Source organism: Lagenorhynchus albirostris, chromosome 3 (genome assembly GCF_949774975.1).
Source record: "Lagenorhynchus albirostris chromosome 3, mLagAlb1.1, whole genome shotgun sequence".
NCBI classification, from domain to species: domain Eukaryota; kingdom Metazoa; phylum Chordata; class Mammalia; order Artiodactyla; family Delphinidae; genus Lagenorhynchus; species Lagenorhynchus albirostris.
In genome coordinates this window covers 141,452,340-141,477,126 of record NC_083097.1, presented here as the reverse complement: position 1 = coordinate 141,477,126, position 24,787 = coordinate 141,452,340, and the positions used below count along the sequence as shown (strand labels likewise).

At 37.6% G+C, this 24,787-nt stretch overlaps 1 pseudogene; it reads left to right on the top strand.

The window, feature by feature from the left end:
• Positions 1-8,663: 8,663 nt before the first annotated feature.
• Positions 8,664-11,414, top strand: LOC132518424 (protein lin-28 homolog A-like; annotated as a pseudogene).
• Positions 11,415-24,787: the final 13,373 nt, after the last annotated feature.

The following is a 24,787-nucleotide window of genomic DNA, read 5'->3' as shown; positions in this document are numbered from 1 at the left end:
TCCGAAATTCTCCCTCATTGAATGTGGACCCCACTAGGGAATAAAGAGGATCATATTTTTGAATATTGCACATAGGGTCATCACTGACACTGACTGAAGAATGGTGTGGAAAATAAGCCTATAATTTGCCGCTGCCATCAATAGGCAAAATGAAGGATATTTTCTGCAGCTGTTTTAAAATCCTCAAAAAGCCATTTAATTCATTTCATTAAACTCTATTCCATCCTGGGTTTTTTTCCTTTTTTTTTTCTTTCTCTTTCTCTTTTCCCTCTTCCTCTCTTCTCTCTCTTCTTCTTTCTCTCTCTCTCTTTATTTTTAGTTTTTATTACTACATCACAGAAACTAGCTGGAGTCTACAAGAGATCTTAGGAGCAACACTACTTCTTCTGCTGAATTTTTAAACTGTGTGCTTATAAGTCAGTCTTTTTGGGCCTTGCTTTTCCATCTGGTCTTTGAAGCTCATCAGACTCAAAAGCTAACTGAACAGGAAAAAGGTGATTTAATATCCTATGTTGAAAATGTTTCATGAAAGAATTAGCTAATGTATTAGCAGCTTTATAGTCTAACCCTTCTTTCACTTTCTCCTTCATTCTGGGTTTCCAGATTGGCATATCTAACAGAAAACTTGAGACTTGAAAACCATTTTTAAATTGAAGAGAGTGATTTTTTTTTTTTTTTTTAATGCTATAGAAAATGTAACTACTGCCTGGAAGCAGTCCTTAGTCTTCTAAAAAGCCATGTCTTCATTTCATCAATGTGCTTCCCAGCAGATCAGAATAAATGGTACTTACCCTTATGATTTCATGCATTTTGTAGCTGTATGGGATATTCTCTGAAAACCTGATACTTTATTAAGATTGCACAGATTTTTTTTTAAGTAAAACCTGTACTAATATAGGAGGGTATAAATATAATGATATGATGAGCAATTTTACTACAATTACCTCAACTGATAGAGTTCAAATTTGGGTTAATCTGCCTAATGTCTCAAATGCAGATTGGTCACAGTTCTAATCATCATCTCCATTTTTTATGTGGTCAAGATGAGGAACAGAAATAACCTGGAATTTTCAAGTAGCAGACCTAGGAAAAGAGCTCCTTTTTCTCAGTCTCTATCCAATGCTTTCTGTGCCTGAAATGACTATTGAACACCAAATTACTTTGCTTAATTTTAAGTTTATAATGAAGCTAAGAAATTATGAATTCAAAAGAACCTTAAATTCTGAAACGTCCTCAAGCAATGATATTGTCCACATTATGCCACTTATTCTTTTATTTGGGGTTATGATTTCCTTTGAAAGCAATCCCTTTTCTAGGTATAGCTTAGCAGTTAAAATGGCATAGCTCTCAGAGGGTCAACACACATTTCACTTATGAATGCTGTTTATTTCTATGCTAACAGTTTCCTAATGACTTGCATAAAAAAATTTTTTGAAGTATAAGTAAAAACTGTGCATATATTTAAATTTTCCTTCTAGTTCTGGTTAACAGAATCCTTTTACCCTCACTCAACCATCAGTTATCCCTTTAAGAGTCTGTAAAATTTTGGTAAATTTTCAAAATTATATAGTGATGAAAAACATTGAAAAGAAGTAAGGAATTTAATCCAGCTGCCACAGGCAGGCATTGCGTAAGCAAACAAATAAATTATTCTCCTCACATTTATGTACACAGTTACAGTGTTCCCACTAAAAATCTTAAAAGATATTTTCCAGCAATGTAGCAAATATATATATATATGTATATATATATATATTTTTAAATATATTTGATATATACAGAATAATAACAAGGGAAGGTTATCAAATACTAATTTTGAGGGAAAGGCACTAAATTTATCATATAAAAATTAAGGCTGTGAAAAACTAGCAGAAATATTGGCATTTTTATCTGCAAAATAGAATAAAAATCAGAATTTTATCTCTAATAGAAAATTTAAAATATAGGAGTAAACACAAAAGAGAAGAAAGGATTATATACAACTGACCAGGGACAACTGATTTTTTGTCAGATGAATTACATCTATACCCCTCACCAAATAACAAAATTAATTTTAGATCAGTTTAAAACTTTCCATGGTAATTATTAGATAATGAGAAATGAATAGGCGCTGAGAAGAGAAAATGAGGAGTTGAGGTAGGAACTTAAGCAGCAGAGGTGTTTTTGCTGTAACATCATGAAAGAAGAGCCAAGGAGGGGAGGCAGCTCTTTGGATCTCTAACTTTGAATCTCTTGGAGAGATAGAGACCAAAGCATGGGTGTAACAGTGAATTTGAGCTGAGATAAGGAGTCCAGCTATATATGAACTTCTGATAGGCATTAAGCACAAATAAATTTGAGGTCATCATAAAGGATGTTACATTGCCCTATGTAATGGAGGGAAATTAAACTACCCTGAACAGAGGGTAATTTAAATATGTTTACACCAAGTATTTTCCATTTTGTTAAGGCACAAGAGAGAAGAGAGTTACCAAATATTCCAGGATATAAAATGTTTTTCCAAAAGTTTTCCCTTAATTATAGTCTTCTTCTATTCATCTCTCTCCAAAAATCTCATATATTAAGGGGTATAATAACAATTATTGTAATATTTTGAACAACAAAACACAATGCCCAGATGACACATTGGCCTAAAATAATGTCAATAAATGAAACGTCTCGATACACTTAGATGTCATCTGATAGAGCTGGTTTAAAGAAAAAGAGCCAGATATATTTATTTAACCCAGAGTTGGTAATTTTTTTTTATAAGAAAGTGATCTCACAATTGCAAAGCTATCTACTGGTATCAATCATTTTAGGGGCTAGATGTATCAATGTGTAATATATCAACTGGCTATACTTAACTATTTAGGGATCATGAAAATAAACCTCCAGGACAAAACAAGAAGCAAAGAAACAAACAAAAGAACAACTAACACCAGTCCATATATTTTACAAATGTGTCTCATAATAAAACTTTTACAAAATTGTGCCTCATAATAATAAAACTTATAGGAATAGCAGCATATATGGATTAAAAAGTATATCTATCTTAAAGAACTTGGCCAGCAGTAAAAATGAGGTGCTTAGGAAGTACCTAGATGGAAAAAAAAATGTGGCTTTGGTGATGATAAAAGACAGTAATAGCATAGCTACAGGTAAAGTTTGTGAACTAGTACTTGAAGTAAGGGATAAATAAAGCCCATTATTTCCCAATTAATACATCTGATCATTTTATTTGAATGTAAGTAATTCCATGTACATAGTCACCTAATAAATTGATATTTTAAGGAGAGTTTTGACTACTTTTGCTACATTCCCAAGAGTTTGTATGTTCAAGTTGACTAGCACCCAAAATCAAACAGTGAGAATCAGTATAAAGTAAATTTGAGTGTTTGTCTGATATTGGAGGCCATTGCACCTTTCTAAAATTCGAGGTGAGAAAAGATAATTCAAAGATTATAAAATGTCAGAAGAACTGTGTGTATAAAATTAATTTATAGTGTAACAAATAACAAGAACTAACTGAAAGAGGAAGTAGGAGGCTTCAGATTTTGGTAGTATTTCAGTTCTTGATTTGGCTGCAAGTTAAACAGATGTCTATACTTTGTACAAGTAGATAAAGCTCTGTTGTTATGATTTGTGCATGGCTCAGTATTATGTTTTATTTAATAATGGGGGACAAAGAAGATAGCTTTCTGAAAATGATAGTAATAATGATATTAATACTACTGTATAATAATAGCACTATTAATAAAATTTTTAAAAAGCGAAAAAGCAGAGTCAATGGAAAATTGACACTATAATAGTAAATTAGGAATATCTATATTATATTCCTATAACTTGATAACTATGATAGTAAGACCTCCTTGAAAAATAAGCAAAGGAAAAAAATCCCAGAAGAGAATATATATTTGGAAGACCACAATATTGGATATTTTTTCACCTTTGAAATTGAAAAATACTGCAAATTAAACAGCAATGAATACCATTTATGATTTCCAAGTCAGAAAAAAAGTTAATAATCATACCCAATATTGGCTAAGTTGGTTTGAAGGCAATAGGCAATATGCTCACATGATACATTTGGAGTAAATTACTCGAATACCACTGGAATATTATTCAACAAAACATTTATAGCTTTTAATCAGTGTTCCTAGTCCTTAGAATTTTTCTTGTGAAAATATTTCAAAATATACAATGATATTTACTAACATATTTACTCTGGCACTCCAGAGTTTGTCAAATACAAATCTCAAAAACAGAAAAGTACTTTAAGTTATAGCAACTAAAGAGGAAAACAAATATTGTATATTAACGCATGTATGTGGAATCTACAAAAATGGTATAGATGAGCCTATATGCAAAGCAGAAATAGAGACACAGATGTAGAGAACAAATATATGGACACCAAGGGGGGAAATGAGGGGTGGGATGAATTGGGAGATTGGGATTGTCATATATACACTACTATGTATAAAATAGATAACTAATGAGAAACTACTGTATAGCACAGGGAACTCTACTCAGTGCTCTGTGGTGAGCTAAATGGGAAGGAAATCCAAAAAAGAGGGGATATATGTATACGTATAGCTGATTCACCTTGCTGTACAGCAGAAACAGAACATTGTAAAGCAACTATACCCCAATAAAAAAAAAATAATAAATAATGAAAAGAGATATCAACAAAAGTAATAGGAAGCTACTGATATTATAAACACTATATAATGTTACATAAAATTATATATATGCATAGTTTTGTATTATATGTACAAAGATAATAAAGATTGTTTACTTTGTTAAAGTATAGAAGATTGGAATATTTAATTCCTTATTTGATTTCCAACAGTATTAGTACAGTGTTAAATTTTCCAACCACAACTTTAAAGAATTTTTTTACAAAAATTTACAAACAAAATGGGAAATATATGTTTTAGCGAGATGTGTTTTGGGTTTGGGTATTTTTTAATACAATATTTTATTCTATGCATTTTTTAGCAGCTTCTTTTATCACTTAACAATATGTCTGGAAAATACCTCCATTTCCTACATATGTATGTGTATAAGTATATAGCTTTTGTTTTAACCACAATATAAGTATTTCATAATACAGATTTACTACTATTCATTTGTTCAGTAAAATGGTTAGGGACACTAGGATTTTTTTTTTTTTTTTAATTCCTATTGCAAAACAATCCCATAATGAAAGTCTTTGTTTATGGCTCTTTATGAACAAATCCTTTCTAGGCTAGAAACCAAGAATTACATTGTTGGGTTATCAACGGTTTTAATGTTAACAGTAAATGTATATTGCACTTTCAAAGGCAGGACTCCCTTGAACAAAAAGAAAATTTACGTCCAACAAATTCATTCGTGTGTGTGTGTGTGTGTGTGTGTGTGTGTGTGTGTGTGTGTGTATACATACAATCTGATGGGTGAATTAAAATCTCACTATTTTATTTATTTATTTTTTTTTGGCGGTACGCGGGCCTGTCACTGCTGTGGCCTCTCCTGTTGCGGAGCACAGGCTCCGGACACGCAGGCTCAGCGGCCATGGCTCACGGGCCCAGCCGCTCCGCGGTATGTGGGATCCTCCCAGACCGGGGCACGAACCCGCGTCCCCTGCAGCGGCAGGCGGACTCCCAACCACTGCGCCACCAGGGAAGTCCCAAATCTATTTTAATTTGCACTCCTCTGATTACTTATAACATATATGTGTATTTTTTATGTAAATTTCTCAATTGTATCTATTCTGTGCGTTTGAAAATCATTTTTTTAATGTGGTAAAATGTACATAACATAAAATTTACTATTTTATCATTTTCAAGTGCACAGTTTGGTAGTGTAAAGTACATTTACATTATTGGCGATCATCACCACCATCTGCCTTTTTCACCTTTCCAAACTGTACCCATGAAACAAGAACTCTCCTTCCCCCCTGCAACCACCGCAGCCCCTGACAACCACCATTCTACTTTCTACCTCTATGAATTTGACTACTCTAGATCCCTGAGTAGGAAAAACCTACAGTACTCCCGTGTTTCTCCTTTACTCTCACACTATGACCAAACTCACAGCGCTTCTAACACCAGGCATGGGTTTTCCCCCACTAAGTGATTCTCTGCACCACCAGCTGGGTATCCTACAATTTAACTCAATTCTGACACTATCTGATCCCACAAGTTAAGGATTCAGTCCTCCAAGACTGCTCCCACCCCACTATAGATGCCAATAGCAAGTCCAAGTTTTCACCTTTGTTTCTGATCTATTAGCTGTAAAGCTGACTTTCCACGACCCCCCATACAGATTCAATTAAGCTAGACTGGCTCACGGAACTCAGGGAAACACTTACTTAAATTTACCAGTTTTTTAAAGGATTTGATAAAGGATACAGGTGAACATCCAGGTGGAGAAGATGCACAGAGTAAGGTATTCAGGACGGGGCTCCATGGCCTCTCTGGGTGTAGCACTCTCCCAGAACTTCCATGTGTTCAGCCATCCTGAAGCTCTCCAAACCCCACACTTTGGGGATTTTTATGTAGGCTTCACCAAGAAAGCATAATGGATCATTAACTCCATTTCCAGACCCTCTCCCCTCTCTGCCGAACAGGGAGGGCCTGAAAATTCCAAATTTCTAATCAGGGCTTGGTCTTTCTGGTGACAACCCCCTGTACAGGAGCCAACCTAGAGTCACCTCAGTAGAACAGAAGACACTCCTATCACCCAGGAAATTCAAAGGGATTTGGGAGCTCCATGTCAAGAACTAGAGTCAAAGACCAAATATTAAAACAAAAGATGATCCTAGTGCTCTTATTGCTCAGGAAATTCCACGTTTTTTAGGATCTCTGTGCCAGGAACTGGGAGCAGAGACCAATATGTACATTTGCTATTATTTCAGAGTATCTCACATTAGTGGAATCATACAGTATTTGTCTTCTTTTGTTTGGCTTATTTTACTTAGCATCATGTCTTTAAGTTTCAACCATGTCGTAGCATGTGTCAGAATTTTCTTCCTTTTTTAATGCTGAATAATATTCCATTGTATGTATATATCACATTTTGCTTACCCATTCATCTGTTCATGGACACTTAGGTTGTTTCCTTCTTTCAACTATTGTGAATAATACTGCTATGAACATGTGGTATAAATATCTGTTCAAGTCCCTGTTTTCAGTTCTTTGGGGTATGTACCCAGAAGTAAAATTGCTGGATCATCTGACAATCGTATGTTTAATTTTTTGAGGGACTTCCAAAACATTTTTCACAGTGGCTACAGCATTTTGCATTTCCACCTGGAATGCACAAGGATTCCAATTTCTCCACATCCTAACCAAGACTTGCTATTTTCTGTTTTGCTTTTTTTGTTCTTTAATGCCTTTAAAAAAAAAATAGCCATCTAAATAGGTGTGGAGTGGTATTGTTTTTGATTTGCATTTCCTTTATGATTAATGATGCTGAGTGTCTTTGTGTTCTTATTGACCATTAGTATATCTTCTTTTGATAAATGTCTATTTGCCGTTTTTTAATTTGCACTGGTTGTTATTATTGCTGTTGAATTATAAAGAGTTCTTTATATATTCTGGATATTAATCCCTCACCAGATATGATTTGCAAATATTTTCTCCCATTCTGTAGGTTGCCTTTTCACTTTATGATAGTGTCCTTTAACACAGAGAATGTTTTAATTTTTAACTCCAATAAGTTTTCTTTAGTTGTCTGTGTTTCTGGTTTCGTATCAAAGAAATCATTGCCAAATCCAATGTCATGAAGCTTTTCCTCTTTATTTCTAAGAGTTTATAGTTTTAACTCTTCAGATCTTTGATCCCTTTTGACTGAATTTTTGCAGGTGGTATAAAGGTAATGGCCCAGCTTTACTCTTTTGCATGTAAACACCCAGTTTTCCCAACACTACTTGTTGAAAGCACTGTCCTTTCCACATTAAATGGTCTAGGCACCCTTGTCGAAAATCATTTGACCATATATGTGAGGGCTTATTACTAGGCTCTCTATTTTATTCCAAAAGTCTGTATGTTTGCCTTTATACCAGTACCACACTGTTTTAATGTAGCTTTGTAGTTAAGTTTTGAAACCAGGAAGTGTGAGACCTCCAACTTTATTCTTCTTGAAAATTACACCTCATATTACATTTATGTGTATTATTAAATTATACACTTGGAGTCTTCAACCCTCTAGTTTTTAACACAGTGACTTGAACAGAGCCGATTCCTTATAAGTGGTTGTCAGGTATCTGGCTACCTTAGTGACTTTCCTTCCCAATTTAACTTCAAAATTATATCCTAGTTCCACATCTCTTTCTCAGTACATTCTTTAATGAAATGTCTTAATTTCACATCTTTTGTAGTTTGCAATTTTTTTCAGCTATCTAAAAGCACTGATTGCATTATTTCATGATGTAATGTTTGTTTTAAAAAAGTCGTTGACATCATGAACTAAGGCTAATTTGTTATACTTGTATTTAATGTATTATCATCTATGGGGTGAATTAAATTGAATATTTATATTGATATTAGAAAAAATTAAGGCTAAAAAAACATTAGGTTACAAAGTTAAAATCCCTGGCAGGGAAGAGTTAAAATATATAAGGCAAGGAAGAAGAGAATATTTTTAGCTGAGTTTTAAAGATAGTTAATGGGATGGAGAGTCCTGGAAGGCTGTTCTAGATGGCAGATGGCCGATGGCTACAGAGCCGTCCTGATACAGTCCTGGCTGTGACGTTAGTTGAGGGAGTTGGGACTGGAGGAGAAGGGAGAAGCTGTGAAAAAGTAGTGATTCCAGAGTTTGAAGTGGTTTCAAAAGAGTATCTGTGAAAGTTCTATAAAAGTCTATCATGCTATCAATAAAAAGCAAAATCCTCCTGATATATTCTCATATGGAGAATTATCAAAAAACAGGGTATTTTATACATTGTGTCAAAAGTGATAAAATATTAATAGATGACCTCATTGTATCCTTACTATGTTTGAGGTGCAGGGCTAACAACTTTCTAAGAATTTCCTTTTCAACTAGGAAATGGTGGAGGTGGACCCAGGTCTGTCTCAGTCTCTTGACCTCTCTCTTACGTCACCTCCCTCAGCTATTTGTGGACAGCGTGACAGAGAAAAGACCAAGGACTCTTCTCTGTATCCTTATTTACCACTTTTTTTTCTCATTTTTAAAGGTAATAGAAACAGATGACTCCTATTCACCTCAAGAGTCTACATAGGGAATGTAAAGAAATAAGAATAAAAGGCAAAATAAACATTTGACTGTGTTTTAGGACAATGTAACAGAAAACATTTCTAAACTAACAGTTTTTTTTTTTTTTGTCTTCAAGAACTCATATTTTGAAAAGGGAATTTTAGAGTAAGATTTTGTTATTGTATAGAACTAAAGAGCTAGGCTTTCTTTTTTACTCATAGTCTATTTTCAAATGACCTTTTTCTCTAAATACGAATACATCTACTTTAATATTAGGAAATTCAAGAGTAATGATCATTCTGGGGCTTTCCAGTGTTACTCTTATCATTTCTGATTCCCTCCTTTCCTAATTAGACAATAGTTTGTCTTGTTAGGTGTGTGTAACAGTCATTAGGAGCTGTCATTGTACAGGGCACCCTACTCACTGTTGTGGGAGTACAGATTCTAAGAATAATTCTTGACCCTATGATTGAGTTGAGAACATGAGATATAAAAGAAAGATAAATTGCTAAATGTATAGTGCAAATGATAAATGCTTTTAATCTCAAGTGGAAAAAATCACTATGGCTTTCTTCTGTCTGATGCCTAAAATTTTGAGAGGCTTCTCTTTGTATGTCTGTGTGTGTGTTTGTGTGTGTAAGCATTTTCGTGATAAATTATATATTTTTGCTAAGGAGTTGAGCAAATTTGTGCATTCAGCACTTACATGTAGGGCTTCCCTGATGGTGCAGTGGTTAAGAATCCGCCTGCCAATGCAGTGGACAGTTTGAGCCCTGGGCTGGGAAGATCCCACATGCTGCAGAGCAACTAAGCTCGTGTGCCACAACTACTGAAGCCTGCTTGCCTAGAGCCCGTGCTCCGCAACAAGAGAAGCCACCACAATGAGAAGCTCACACATCACGACAAAGAGTCGCCCCCGCTCGCTGCAAATAGATAAAGCCTGTGTGCAGCAATGAAGACCCAACGCAGCCAAAAATAAAATAAATTTAAAAAAATACTTACATGTAATTGACAATAGTGGAAATTCTAAACAACATATATCTCAGAATGTGGACCTCTTTCTTTACTAAACTCTGTCATTTTTAGTTTTGGCTTTTCTTCCTTAAATTAGAATTTGGAAAATATTCTTAACCTTACTTTCTTAGAATAGACCAGATTTTGTCTACCTGCATATGACATGAAGATAAGAAATAAGATATAAGGTACATTTTAAAACAAGATACCTTTGAATAGGGAATGAAAATGTTTCTTTTCGATACTCACATTGCTTTATACTAAGCTTATTTTCAAGTGGATTGTCTCACTATGTGATATAATTATTAGCCATCATTTAGTGAGTTAAGTTCCATTATAGAATTTCTCTAGGGTCTGATGAGGCAGTATTCCTTTTTCTGCTTCATGACAGCCAAGACTGACATAGTGGAGGCCACTGCTTGATTAAAGTAAATGGCAGTCAGTGTGTATAAAATCTGGATGCCAACATGAGTACTTTTGTGGGTATTTAAAAAATATAGCCCTTTGCCTCCAGACTTCTCTGGGGCCAGCAGCCGGCCGACCTGGGGCCCGGGGCCGCGGGCTCAACCGACTACCGTGAGCTCTGTGTCAAACCAGCAGTTTGCAGGTGGCCGGAGGAGGAGCAGGAGGACGCGGCCCGGGCGGCCGTGGAGCCGCAGCTGCTGTGCGGAGCCGGCATCTGTTAAGTGGTTCAACGTGCGCATGGGATTCGGCTTCCTGTCCGGGGTCACACTCGACCCTACCCTCACCCCGGCGGATGTCTTTGTGCACCAGAGTAAGCTGCACATGGAGGGCTTCCGGAGCCTGAAGGAGGATGAGGCCGTAGAGTTCACCTTTAAGAAGTCTGCCAAGGGCCTGGAATCTATCCGAGTCACCGGCCCTGGTGGGGTGTCCTGCACTGGGAGTGAGAGGCGTCCCAAATGGAAGAACATGCAGAAACGCAGATCAAAGGGAGATAGGTGCTACAACTGTGGAGGTCTAGGCCACCATGCCAAGAAATGCAAACGGCCACCCCAGCCCAAAGAGTGCCACTTCTGCCAGAGCATCACCATATGGTAGCCTCGCGTCCACTGAAGGCCCAGCAAGCTCCCAGCTCCCAGGGAAAGCCAGCCTACTTTCGGCAGGAGGAAGAAGAGATCCACAGCCCTGCCATGCTCCCCGAGGCCCAGAATCGAGCCACAGTGGGTGGGGGCTATCCGTGTGTGATCAGGAAGTTTTGAGGAACAGGCATCGATCGGCAGAGTGGAGAAAGGGGGGACAGGGTGGGTGGGGGGCAGCTGGCACTGCCATACATCTCAGGCCGGGGTCACAGCGTCACCCCCTCTTCCCTCTTGGTGGAGGGAAGGGGTGAGGCAAAAAACTCCAATCATGCTCTATCCAAATGCACGTGAGGGCTTTGGGGGTAACCCTTCCTGCATGCTTTATCTGAGTCTCCACCCCCAGAATCTCTAGCTTTTGAAAGTGGCCTGGATAGGGAAGTTGTTTTACTCTTCGAGAAGGATATGGAATAATATTTCCCATGCCAGAGTGAAAAGATTAAGCATGAGACCAGATTGATGGACCCAAACCCACAAGCCACTACATTCTGTGGGAGGAAATATCTCAGGGGTAAGGCAGGGTTTTCCGCATCCTGTCTCCTCATAACCCCCTCCTGGGACAGAGTGCTGAGAACTGTCCCAAGCAATGGGTTGTGATGATAGGCAAAAGGGGGGTTGAGGGAACAGCTGCAGACCTGCTGCTTCTAAGCTCACTCCCACCCCATTCCGGGCCAATACAATTTTATTTATTTGCTCCCTTGGATGACTGTACCTTGGGTCCCACTTTCTCCAGGATGCCAACTGTACTAGTTGTGTGCGAATGACGTATCTTGTGCGTTTTAACTTTTTTTTCATAATATAAATATTCTGGTTTTGTATTTTTGTGTATTTTAATCTAAGGCCCTCATTCCTGCACTGTGTTCTCAGGTACATGAGCAATCTCAGGGATAAGTCGGCAGCAGCTCCAGGTCTGCACAGCAGGAATACTTTCTGTTTCTGTATCACCAGAGAGAACAACTATTTGGAGTGTATAGCCTATTGAACTACCTCATTTTTGCCAACTAGAGCTGGCTTTTCTGCCATAGTGTCCTCTTGAAACCCCTCCATCTTCTATGTTTCATGGGAGACTAGGTTTTAACTGGTCTGCCCCATGGCATGGTCTCCTTCTACTGAAAGATTAGAAATTGGTCTGAACAGGAAAAGGTGGTACAGAGAGGTTAGGAGAGGCTGGGCCAGGTAAAAGGTGCAGAGAGGGGAAGCCAAGATTAGGCAGAGGTCATCTGTATGTGTGATAAAGGATTCCTGTTCCGGACCTCTAATCCCAGGGCACAGAACTTGCTTTACATACCAGGTCCATCCTTCACTGGATTGGGCTAGGCCTAACACACAACAGGGTGTATTGTAAGTGTTTTTGTAAAAACTGTGAGTTGGTAAGGACAGGTTTTAAGAATGATGCCTCTGTACCCATCTTAAGCTGCCCAGGGATGGATATATGAAACAAGGATAAGATCCTTAATCTTTAACAATTCTGGGCTTTTCCTCCTTTGTTTCCAGAGAGAACATCAGTGATGGCTTCTTTGTGGTTTCCGAGAGCCAGTGTCCTGCCCTGCTGCCGCAGTAATTAGTGTCATGGTAGCTAAAGGAGAAAAGGGGGTTTCATTTACATGCTGAGATCACTGCAAACCTACCTCACTGTGTTGTAATGGGGCAAATGCAATAGAACACATTGGGTGATGTGTGTCTGATCCTGGGTTCTTGTCTCCCCCAATTGCTGCCCCCCTCTAGCTATTGTATTTGTCTGGGCTTTGTAGGACTTCACAAGTAGCTGATTTGGTGGTTGCTAGGTGGCCTAGTTTGTGTAAATATAATGTGTTGGTCTTCTCCATGTTCTTTTGGGATTTTATTGTTTACAAACTTCTTTTTATATTGAGAAAAATAGCCAAAGCGTCTTTGACAAAAGGTCTGCACCAGCCAAAAAGATCTGAAACATAAGATTGGGGGCCCCTCTTCTTGAAGTGGGAGGTCTTGAACTACACTTTCTTTTGTGTTCCTCTTCCCGTTTCCTATTTTGAACAAGATCTTCTGTTCTAAAAACTGTATTCCTACACCCTCTTCTTTCCCCCTTCGTGCCCCCCCCAAAATAGTCCATACACCTATACGTTTAATTTGTCTGTGATTAAATGATTTGTGCAAAAATCCTGAAGAGGCTAAGAACTCTCCATCCCTAGTTCCTAAGTCATGACCGTTCCTCGATTTGATTCATGCCAAACAGACTGCTGTCTTTGGATGGATTAAAACCTACTTTAATCTCTAATCCTAGGGTAGAGAGGAGCAACGAGGTGGCCTTCCATGTAGAAAGTGGGGTTGGGAGACCACAAAAGGAAAGATGAATATATAGCCAAGTCACTCAGGAACTTTTATGCGGGTGCAAGGAACTTACGTCAAAGGGGCCACAAGGTTGTTTAATAGGAGACGGACGAATTAACTCCATGTTTACTGCTAGAAACCAAAGCTTTATGTGAAATCTTGAATTTATGGGGAGGGAGGGAGGGAGGGAGGGTAGAAATGCATGTACCTATTCTTCATCCCTTCCCCTCATTACTGAACTGCAGGAGACTGAGCCCCCTTGGGCTTTGGCGACCCATCTGTGTAGTGTTTATTTGTTGGTTGATTTTGCTGTGCCAGGTACTTCCTTTCCCATTTGCTATCATTTTGTAACACACAGGCTGACCCTTTTCCCTTCCCCTTCTTTTCCTTGGGAAAATACAATGAATAAAGACTTATTGGTACCGAAAAAAATAATTATATATATATATATATATATATATATATATATATATATAGTCTCCCAAAGTTGAGAGTGTAAAAAGTTTATAGCTCATCCCCTTTTCAGAATGGAAACAAGTTATTATTTGTTAGATTTTTTCTAATGGCAGAGCAGACTGGGCAGGTCAAAACCAAATCCTAGAGTCTATGTGATTTATTTGGCTATATCTTTAGAGCAACCTCATCAGACCTACTCCCACACCATTACATAAAGTCAGTTTAGACCAGAAATCAGGGCATTAATCTTGGTATCCTGACCCAACTGGGAATTGACACTAACTAGACAAATGTCCTTAAACAAGCAACACTTTTTATGGGTCTCAGTTCTGTCACTTATAAAATAAGGGTACTAGATTACATAATATATAAGAATCAGTGGTTCCCCTAGGCAATTACTTTGAGGAAATAAATGCATTGCTGAAGTCTGAGATGGAAGATAAACAGAGTAGGAATAAAAAAAGTAATTAGTACCATGCTCTATTATCCAAGTTTGTTAAAGCAAGCACGCTATTTTCTGAAAACAAAGAAACAAACAAATACAAATAGGAGTTTCAAAGAAGAAAGTAAATACAGGTTTAAAGTTCTTGAGACTATTTTTTAGTGTTAGATGATTTATATACTTTTTAAAGTATTATTGAATACTAATGATAAATATGATGTTCTAGATATAAAACTGAAGCTATGTAAAGCAGATTAAAAGGGAAACATTATGTTATCATTTACTGACTAATGCAAAATCTCCATCCATCCCATGGAGATTTTGGTACCTGGTTTACTGTTCCTCTCTCCTGCCTTTGCTCTTGAACCATTTTAATAGTCACATAGATAATCCTTCCAAAATCCTGGTTCTAAGTTCCTTAAATTTCTCTCTTTAAATGAGTGTTCTCTATCCCATAGCACACTGTGATATTATTCAATAGTTGTTTTTCTTTTTTCAACCAGTTAATACATTTTCCCCATTACCTCCATTTCAGACATTCTAGTTTTCAAATATCACCCTCTATCTTTCAAGGTCTTCTCATTAATTTCCCAGTTTCAACAATTGCTATTCTACCCTAGAACCTATAAGCTATTATTCTAGCACATTTCCATTGTTCCTCACCCTTTCATGTCCTAACTTCATCCTTGGCCAGTTTGAATCCCAGATATGAGTCTATCATCTCATATCTGGCCTCAACTATAACACAAACCCCCCTATCACTCATAATTGCCTGGAAATGCTGAAGTACTGGTTCAATTTAATTTTTTTTTTTATTCTACTCCTATCTGTACAGATGAGTAAGGCTGGAGCAAATAGAACCCTTTGACTGCATGCTACTATTGAACACTAAACAGTATAATTTGGGATAGACCAAATGTTATCTCATCAACTCAAGGACATAATACCAACATGTTTCTCTTCTTCTATAACATTTAATTGTGCCCTCTACTGCATCTTTCCAATTAGAATACTGTATTATCAGGCCACTCAGGATGGTTGTTCTCTTGTTCTCTGTATATTCCCTGCTCCACCAGTCCTTTCTTCTCCTAGACTTATTCATATGACTGACCTCCCCTCTTCTATTTTTTGAATAAATAAGTTATACTCCATTTATAGTTATTATAATATATTGGCTATATCCCCTGTATTGTACAATATATCCTCATAGCTTATTTTATACATAATAGTTTGTTCTTCTTAATCTCCTACCCCTATATTACCCCTCCTCACTTTCTTCTCCCCACGGGTGACCACTAGTTTGCTCTCTGTATCCGTAAGTTGGCTGCTTCTTTGTTATATTCATTAGTTTGTTGTATTTTTAAGTTTCTGCATGTAAGTGACATCATATGTTTTCTTTCTCCATCTAACTTATTTCACTTAGCATAACACCACCCAAGTCCATCCATGTTACTGCAAATGGCAAATTTTAATTCCTTTTTATGGCTGAGTAGTATTCCACTGTGTGTGTGTGTGTGTGTATGTGTACTGCATCTTCTTTATCCATCTGTTGATGGACACTGAAGTTGCTTCCATATCTTGGCAATTGTAAATAATGCTGTTATGAACACTGGGGTTCACATATCATTTTGATTTTTTTTATTTTTATTTTTTGGATATATAACACAGATAAATGTTGGTGAGAATGTTGAGAAAAGAGAGCCCTCCTACACTATTGATGGACACTATTGATGGGAATGTAAATTGGTGCAGCCACTGTGGAAAACAGTATGCAGGTTTCTCAAAAAACTAAACACAGAATTACCATATGACTGACCTCTGAATCATAGAGCTTAATCAGTAATTGCCTATGTGCTTCCTGCCCCTCCCCTACCTCACCTCCGCTGCCCCAGTCAGTGATTGTCCTAATCTTTAGATCAGAATGGCTCCACTACAGTAGTTTATCAAAGGGGAAACATCTGCCCCAAGATGGTTGTTAATGCCAGGGGGCTGTGAGGGATGTGCCCCTCTGCTGGTTTCCCTGGCAACTGAAGAGCCAACCTGATGTCATTTCCCCCTAAACTGGTAACCTCATCTCCACAACCTCCCCAATAGGGAAGGAAGACTTCTGCCGTGTCTTGCCTGTCATCTGCCGTGAAGGGTGGCAGGTTGGGGTGTCACTCCAGGACCTTGCTTCAGACATGTAAGGTCCTCTATCTGATAAACCCTTGATGGCTTGGTCGCTGACACGGGGTTCTTTCTTTGGTCTTGTGGCTGGGCAATTACAGGACTTGCAGACCTGCAGGGTACAGCCCAACACATACCATATGCTATAATATCTGTGTTTTTTTTAAATTGACTGTATCCTTACTCTTCCTTCATCTTATTACTCTACCAAAATAAATCTTATAAAAGTCACACCATTCACATTGCTAAATTACATAGACAGTTCTTGGTCCTCCCTTTCATTCAGCATATAAGCAGCATTTTGTAAGGATGCTTATTCATTCCTTGAAATATTTCTTCGCTTGGCTTTTGGGACCTCAGCCCTCTCGTTCTCCTCCAAATACAAGGGCTATCTCTTTTCATTCTCTTCTATTAGTTTTTCCTCATTTCCTCAGGACTCAGTTCCTATTCCTCTACATTCATTCCCTGTGGGATCTTATTCCGTCTTATGATTTTAAACATCATTTATATACTGGCAGCTCCTAAATTTCTATCTCCAGCCCATAGCTCTCCCTTGATTATCCAATTGTCTGCTCACCTTTGGAAATTTCATCCTAAACCTGTATCTTCCATGGAATCAGTCAATGACAAATCCATCTTGTACCTGCTCAGATTAGAAACACTGTCTTCATCCTCAAATCTTCTTTTTCCCCTTCTCACAGCCCATATCCATTAACCATTTCTGCTGGCTCTACCTTTAAAGTACACCCCAGATCTGATAACTTCCAACTCTTTTTACTGCTGTCATGCTAATCTGAGCCACCATTATTTCTCCCCTGTATTACTGCAATAGCTTATTAACTTGCCTCCTTGTTTTCATCTATACCCATTTGTAATCTACACAAAACAAAGCAGCCAAAATTGTCTTTAGAAAGTTTCTCACTCATTTTATTATTAACAATTAAAGCAAAAAACAAAGAATTAAGGCAAGAATAAAGGCAAATTAAAACAAAAAGTTAAACTGGAAAAATATTTGTAACAAATAAACTAAAGCCTATTCTTCCTAATATATTAAAGGCTGCTGAAGTTAAAAAGAAAAAAAGAACCAGCAACCTAATTTTAAACATAAGCAAAGGAAAGAAATAGACATTTAACAGGAAAAAAAAAGAAACACAATTGTCCTATAGGTATATGAAATGATGCTCAATAATTCTCAAAAAGATAAATTCAAATTATATGTAATGTGATAGCTAATGAGAGTAAAGATGATGAAAGTTCAAAAAGGGATCTAGCGATCTCCATCAAAAGTATACACCTATAACCTCATAGAGCAACCTCAGCTCTGAGTATGTATTCATTTGAATACGACTTCACATGTATCAATATAAAATTAAGTAGTTTTTCTGCAACATTGTTATAATAGCAAAAATTGGAAACAATTAGACAGAAATAGGTCAATGCTAATTAAATGTGGTATATCCATACAATGGAATAGTATGCAGCTGTATAAAAATTAAAAATGACAGTAATCTCTATTTATTAATAGAGAACTCTCCAGAATACACAGTTAAATGAAAATAGGCAAGAAGGAACATGGTAAATAAAGTAGACAAACATTGGTGTAAAAAGTGAGGCAGTAGTGATATAAATATATTTGTAAATCCTTTTATTTGTCTGAAGATAAATTTATATAAGAGCTAACAAAAATGGTTCTGAAAATGCAGGTAAATCATGTGAATGGAGACAGGGATGAGAGCAAGAATTTGTAGTGTAAAACCGTTCTATGTCATCTTTATCCATAAGCCACCTAAACGTATCACGTATTCAAAAAAATTTTAAATACCGTAAATTCAATCACTTCCCAAATTAAATCTCTCCATTAACTTTGTACCTCATTCGATGGGGAAAAAAAGAAGTCTGGATATTGGTCTACAAGATGGTCTGCATTCTCATCTCCACCGCCCCTCTCATCCTGTCTGCCACCATTACCCTCTTTGCATTAATCTGCTCAAAATACACTGACTTCCCTACTGCTCCCCAAAACAGCAAACACATTCCCACATCCAGACTTTTGCTTTCATTGTTTCTACTCCTTTTAAAACTCTTATCTCAGATATTTTGGGGGCTCCTCCTTTTCCCCTCCTTCTGGTATCTGCTCAAGTGTCATCTCATCAGCAATGCCTACATTTACTGCATAAAGTAGTCTGTATAAAGCACCCTCCTACCTTGGCACCTCTATTCCTTTGATGCTGTTTTATCATGTTTTTATCTAGCAGGGATCAACATTTGATGTATTATAATTTTACTTTCTTTTTTTTTTTTTTTTCCATCTTTTCTCCCTCTACCTCCCCAGGATGTAAATTCTAAAAGGACTTGGTTTTATTCCCTGGTGATTTCTCAGTAGGAAAATCAACAGTACCTGGCACATAGGAGGCACTCCAAAAAATACTGCTTAAATGAATGAATGTTACATACTTAATCAAGCATAATCCTCCAATTTGCTCTATCAGAACAGTTCACTTACATTCCCACAGCACTACATATATTCTAGCCATGGATGTGGCAGTCATGGGCCTCAAGATCTTTGGAAGTGCTACATGGAGAGTGAAAATAGTGTGAACAAAGGATGTTTTTCCACAGCTTGAACCTAAAGGAGCCCTTTGCTCCTCGCATGGGAGGACCATACAACCACACAATTGTAGGAGAGAACCCAGTGAACAATATATGAATAGAGGGTCCAGATGAGACCTCCTATCCATTTTTTACCTCTTAGAACACAGGCTGGCTAGCTCTCAAACACTACACAACCATTCCTGAAAACATAGCCTGAATCTACTCGGCGAAACAGAAGTTTTCTTCTCTGAAAATTCACAGAATCTTGATGCAACAGCCAAATAGTTCTATCGAGATGACCCACTGTTATCATTAAGCACTAATGTTGATACAGAAATCTTAAAACTGTGTACGCATAACTGTGTTAAGCAAATTGTATTTAAAATGTGTGCTTTGTGTATATAACTTAACCATACATTTTAAAACCTCTAATTGCTCTTTGCCTCTTGAGTGAGCTAAGCTACACGCTGAATAAGAAAGGCAGGTTTATTCCCCTCTCCTGGAGGCTCCCACTGTTTGATGATACCTTGTTTTTGTGCTTTAGCTTTAGTTTGAGAAGGAGGCAGGTAATCCTTTTCTTTCACTTGCCATTCCAAATGAAACAGTGTGACTGTTCTTAAACTGCCTCTCATCTTTAGCTCTATCTGCATGACATTGCCCAGAACTTGCTTCTGCCCTCCCTCTTACTTCAGATCCCTGTTGTATGTGCAGACTTCACTGTCTTTAGAATGTGCATGTTCTATGGAAATCCCGGGAGTTCTTTCACACGGGGTTGCCTGTAGTTTTCTGACAATCTTGGCTACCCTGCGTTTTTTCCTAAGCCTAGAGTCTTCCTTCTTTGTTTGCTCTTTTCAATTTTCTTCTCTCTTCCAGTCCTTTTACTCTTCATTGGCCCAATGGGATCAGAATTTAGCTTCTTCATTTCTAGTCTCCCCCTTCCCCACCCCCTTAATTAGTCCCCATATCGTCTTTGCTTGCCATCAACCAGACTTTCAAGAATAACTCAAAATGGCAAAGGGCTAAGAAGCATAGTTAAATTGGGGCCACATAATCTAAGTTACTGGATTCATAGGAAGACAAATTTGCACTGCCTCTGATTCTCTGAACAGGATTTTTATTTTTTTTAACTTCGGGCCTTTTCAATTATTCTTTTTATGTAAACTACTCTTCTTTCAGTTCTTTTCTTAATCACTCTTATCCTTTAAGTTTCAGCACAAATGTTGTCCCCTTAGAGAGGCTTTTACTGGCCACTCCATCTCAAGTTATTCTGTTTTATTACTCAGTGTATTGATTTCCTATGTAACACCAAAACGTATAAGCGTATTGCTTATCTATTTGACTACTTTATTATTCTCTAGCTTCCCCACTAGAATGATGTTTCCTAGAGAAATGAAATCTCGCTTTTTCACACTCTCCCCATTGCATTCAAATCTAATTCAGAGGAACAGTACACACTCAATAAACCTTAATTGAATGATTTAGTTGATTTCTTCCTTTTCCTCTCACATTACTACTTCAATCTAGTTATTCAAAAGTTGTTTTGTTTTCTTTGTTTGTTTCTTTTTAGCATTTGGGAATATATGTCTATTTTTTTAAATAAGTTTTTATTGTGGTTAAATGCACATAACATAAAATGCACCATCTTAACCATTTTTAACTGTACAGTTTAGTGGTGGTTCCTAATGGTGTTCAATCATCACCACCATCCATCTCCATAACCCTTTTCATCTTGAAAAACTGAAACTCTACACTCATTAAACAGTAACTCCCCATTCCCCTCATAAAGCTCCTGGCAACTAGTATTCTGTTTCCTGTTTCTATGATTTTTGACTACTCTAAGTACCTTGTATGACTGGAATCAGAGTATTTGTCTTTGTGACAGGTTTTTCTCACTTAGCATAACGTCCTCAAGGTTCATCCATTTTGGAGCATATGTCAGAATTTCTTTCCTTTTTAAGGCTGAATAATATCCCATGTTATATTTATACTACACTTATCCATTTGTCCATGAATAGACACGGGTTTGTCAAAAACAAGACAAGAAGCCCAAGACGGAGTCAATATGCTAAGTCCCACATGAGCAAACCAAGACTTAATTACTATTTCGACTCTGTCAGAAATGTAATCTTAAACCACTCACTCAGGAACTGCCTGATCAGCACTAGTTAGGTGATCTAATAGACGCCTGCCATTCCCTAAAGGAAAGTAACTTTGCAATAACTAACCCACATTTTTGCCAGTATAACTTCTTTTTTCTCATTCCATTCTGCCTATAAAAGTTTTTCATTTTGTACAGCTCCTTGGAGCTCCTTTCTATCTGCTAGATTGGATGCTGCCTGATTCAAATCAATTTTTGCTCAGATAAACTCTTACATGTTTAATATGCCTCAGTTTATGTCTTAACAGTTCCTGTGTCAGAAGAGGAAACTGAAGGAGACCCCTGACAGCCCCCAAGAGTAATGAAGTACCACACATAGGTACCTGTTGAGCTCCTTAGCTTGCTGCTTTCTTGCTGCCTTGAGAGGTCATGAGTATGTCCCTCTAGGACCCTAGCTCTGCAGCTTTTGCATTACGAGCTGTGAGATTTTTTTTTTTTTTTTTTTTTTTTTTTGCGGTACGCGGGCCTCTCTCCGTTGTGGCCTCTCCCGTTGCGGAGCACAGGCCCCGGACGCGCAGGCTCAGCGGCCGTGGATCACGGGCCCAGCCGCTCCGCGGCATGTGGGATCTTCCCGGACCGGGGCACGAATTTCGCCCCAGCTTACCCTTCCCCCTCCCACCCCGTGTCCTCACGTCCATTCTCTATGTCTACATCTTTATTCCTGCCCTGCAACTAGATTCATCAGTACCATTATTTTTTTTTTTTTTTTAGATTCTATATATGTGCGTTAGAATATGGTATTTGTTTTTCTCTTTCTGACTTACTTCACTCTGTATGACAGACTCTAGGTCCATCCACCTCACTACAAATAAGTCAATTTAATTTCAAAAAATCTAGAAACAATAAATGCTGGAAAGGGTGTGGTGAAAACGGAACCCTCGTGCACTGTTGGTGGGAATGTAAATTGATACAGCCACTATGGAAAACAGTATGGAGGTTCTTAAAAAACTAAAAATAGAAAGATCATATGGCCCAGCAATCCCACTACTGGGCATATACCCTGAGAAAACCATAATTCCAAAAGAGACATGTACCACAACGTTCATTGCAGCACTATTTATAATTGCTATTGAATTCTATTCATTATTTTAAAGAAATCTCTCTAATAAAAGGCAAACCTCTCCTTATTTTTCTTTACAATTTAGTCTGTGTGAAAAGTTGGTTATTTAAAGCTTTTGTTTCCCATATAACTGGTCTCCTTGTTAAGTGCAACAAACCTAATAGGCTTTGTTGAGTTCTCTATTTCTAAATTCAGTTTAACACCGATGTTTATTGCTTTCCTACTCTTTTGAAGACTCAGAAGTAGGTGGTTTGAGGGGATACAAAAATGAACAAGCCACAATTACTTTGTTGATGGAGCATCAAATCTAGTGGAAGAGCTAAAATGTCCTCAAATAACTACATTAGAAAACATAATGTGATAAATACAACCACAGAGCAACAAAGAACCTTAGCCAGATAGAGAAACATGCTCAACTGCTGAGTGCCCAGGGCATATAGGGCTGACAAATGTTAGAGTAGCCCTTTCTATTTGAAAATGACTGAGCCCTGTTATGAATTATGCCCCCCGCCAAAAGGAGAAATTTAGACACAGAGGCAAACATGCACAGAAGGAAACAATATGAAGACACAGGGAGAAGATGCCCACGTGACCAGTGATGAATCTACAAGCCAAGGATTGTCAGCAAACACCAGAAGCCAGAGGAGGCAAGGAAGAATTCTCCCCTAGAGCGAGCCATTAGAAAGAGCATGGCTCTTCTGACACCTTGATTTCAGACTTCTAGCCTCCAGCACTGAGACAATAAATTTATGTTGTTTAATTCACCCAGTTTTCATAATTTGTTAGAGCAGCCCTAGGAAACGGATAGAAGTCCTAAACTCAACGTGATACTAAAGAAATATAAAAGTACCATGCACCAGGCAGGGACTTGGAAACTACCAACCATATTCTGATTATATTTCAATCTAATGCTAAGATTCTGATCTGTGGAAGTAAAGAACTGTCCAAGCACCCTTAACGTAAGACCATTTTTATGTTTGCCATTTAAAAAGAGTCTACCGGCTACACTAGTATTTCTACTAGAAATCAAACTATCTACTGTTTATCTGCTTTTTGCTTTCACAAACAAAAACCAAGCAAACCAAAACTTCTCACGTTTGCAGTGCTGTACAGATGGTAGGCTTTGAAAAGTATTTTTTGTCAATTAACCCATAAAAATAGCATAAATTACACTTTTTTTCAAATGGGCAAATGTTTGCCCCAGCTAACTCAAGTGTGTTGTTAAAACCAAATACAATAATGAGCACCAAAATGTTTAGAAATATTTAGTAAAGCACTAGGGAAATATATAAGGTATGATTACTGAGCAATTTAATCCATAAAATTTAAAAATACTCTTTAAAACATATGTTTACTTTAAATATTGACCATGTCTTTAAAAAGGTATTTTACTTGAAAATGAAATCATTATTGAATAAGATTCACTTGCATGATTTCTCTTTATGCGTATCTAATTTTCACTAAAGAAACCTGTTATTACTTAAAGGAGGGATTTATTCTGACATGAAAAAAATAAAAGACAATAAAAATGTGAGAGACTAACAAAGACTCAGAGAAGAACAGGATACAAATCTAACTAACTCTAAAATCACTGTTGTTTACAAAGAAATCTTTCCTTTGATTTACATGGGGTGTGCATTAATCACATCTCAAAAAAACTCAGGAAAAGAAAAACAAAACTAACTAGAAAAGCAAAATGAGGGAATATTGATTTTCTTTGTTTCTCTGATTAGATGAGTTGGATGCCTATACTCCACTTTCTGAATTATTTATTCCAATTTGATTCAATGAGTATAATGTACAAATTCTTCCCTAGGTTAGACATTTGAGGGAATCACTATTAAAACCTGACACCCACCATCATTACCTGGACTAGTTGGAAAGACCCGGATTTTTAAAACAAAATAAAAACCCAGTCGGGCTTCCCTGGTGGCGCAGTGGTTGAGAGTCCGCCTGCCAATACAGGTGGCACGTGTTTGTGCCCCAGTCTGGGAGGATCCCACATGCCGCGGAGCGGCTGGGCCCGTGAGCCATGGCTGCTGAGCCTGCGCTCCGCCAACGGGAGAGGCCACAGCAGTGAGAGGCCCTCGTACAGGAAAAAAAAAAAAACAAAAAAAAAAAACCAGTCACTTTTAATCTATGGTAGAAACCTTGAACCCTGGTCTCTTGGAACTCTGGAACCAATTGGTTCCTCCTTTATGATGTCCCTGACAATCATTGCTCAAATCCTTGCCTTCTTCTTTCTCTAATTTACTACTTCCAAAAATGCAACCACCTCCTTAACTTCTCTCCTAGATATTTCTAAAAAACAACCA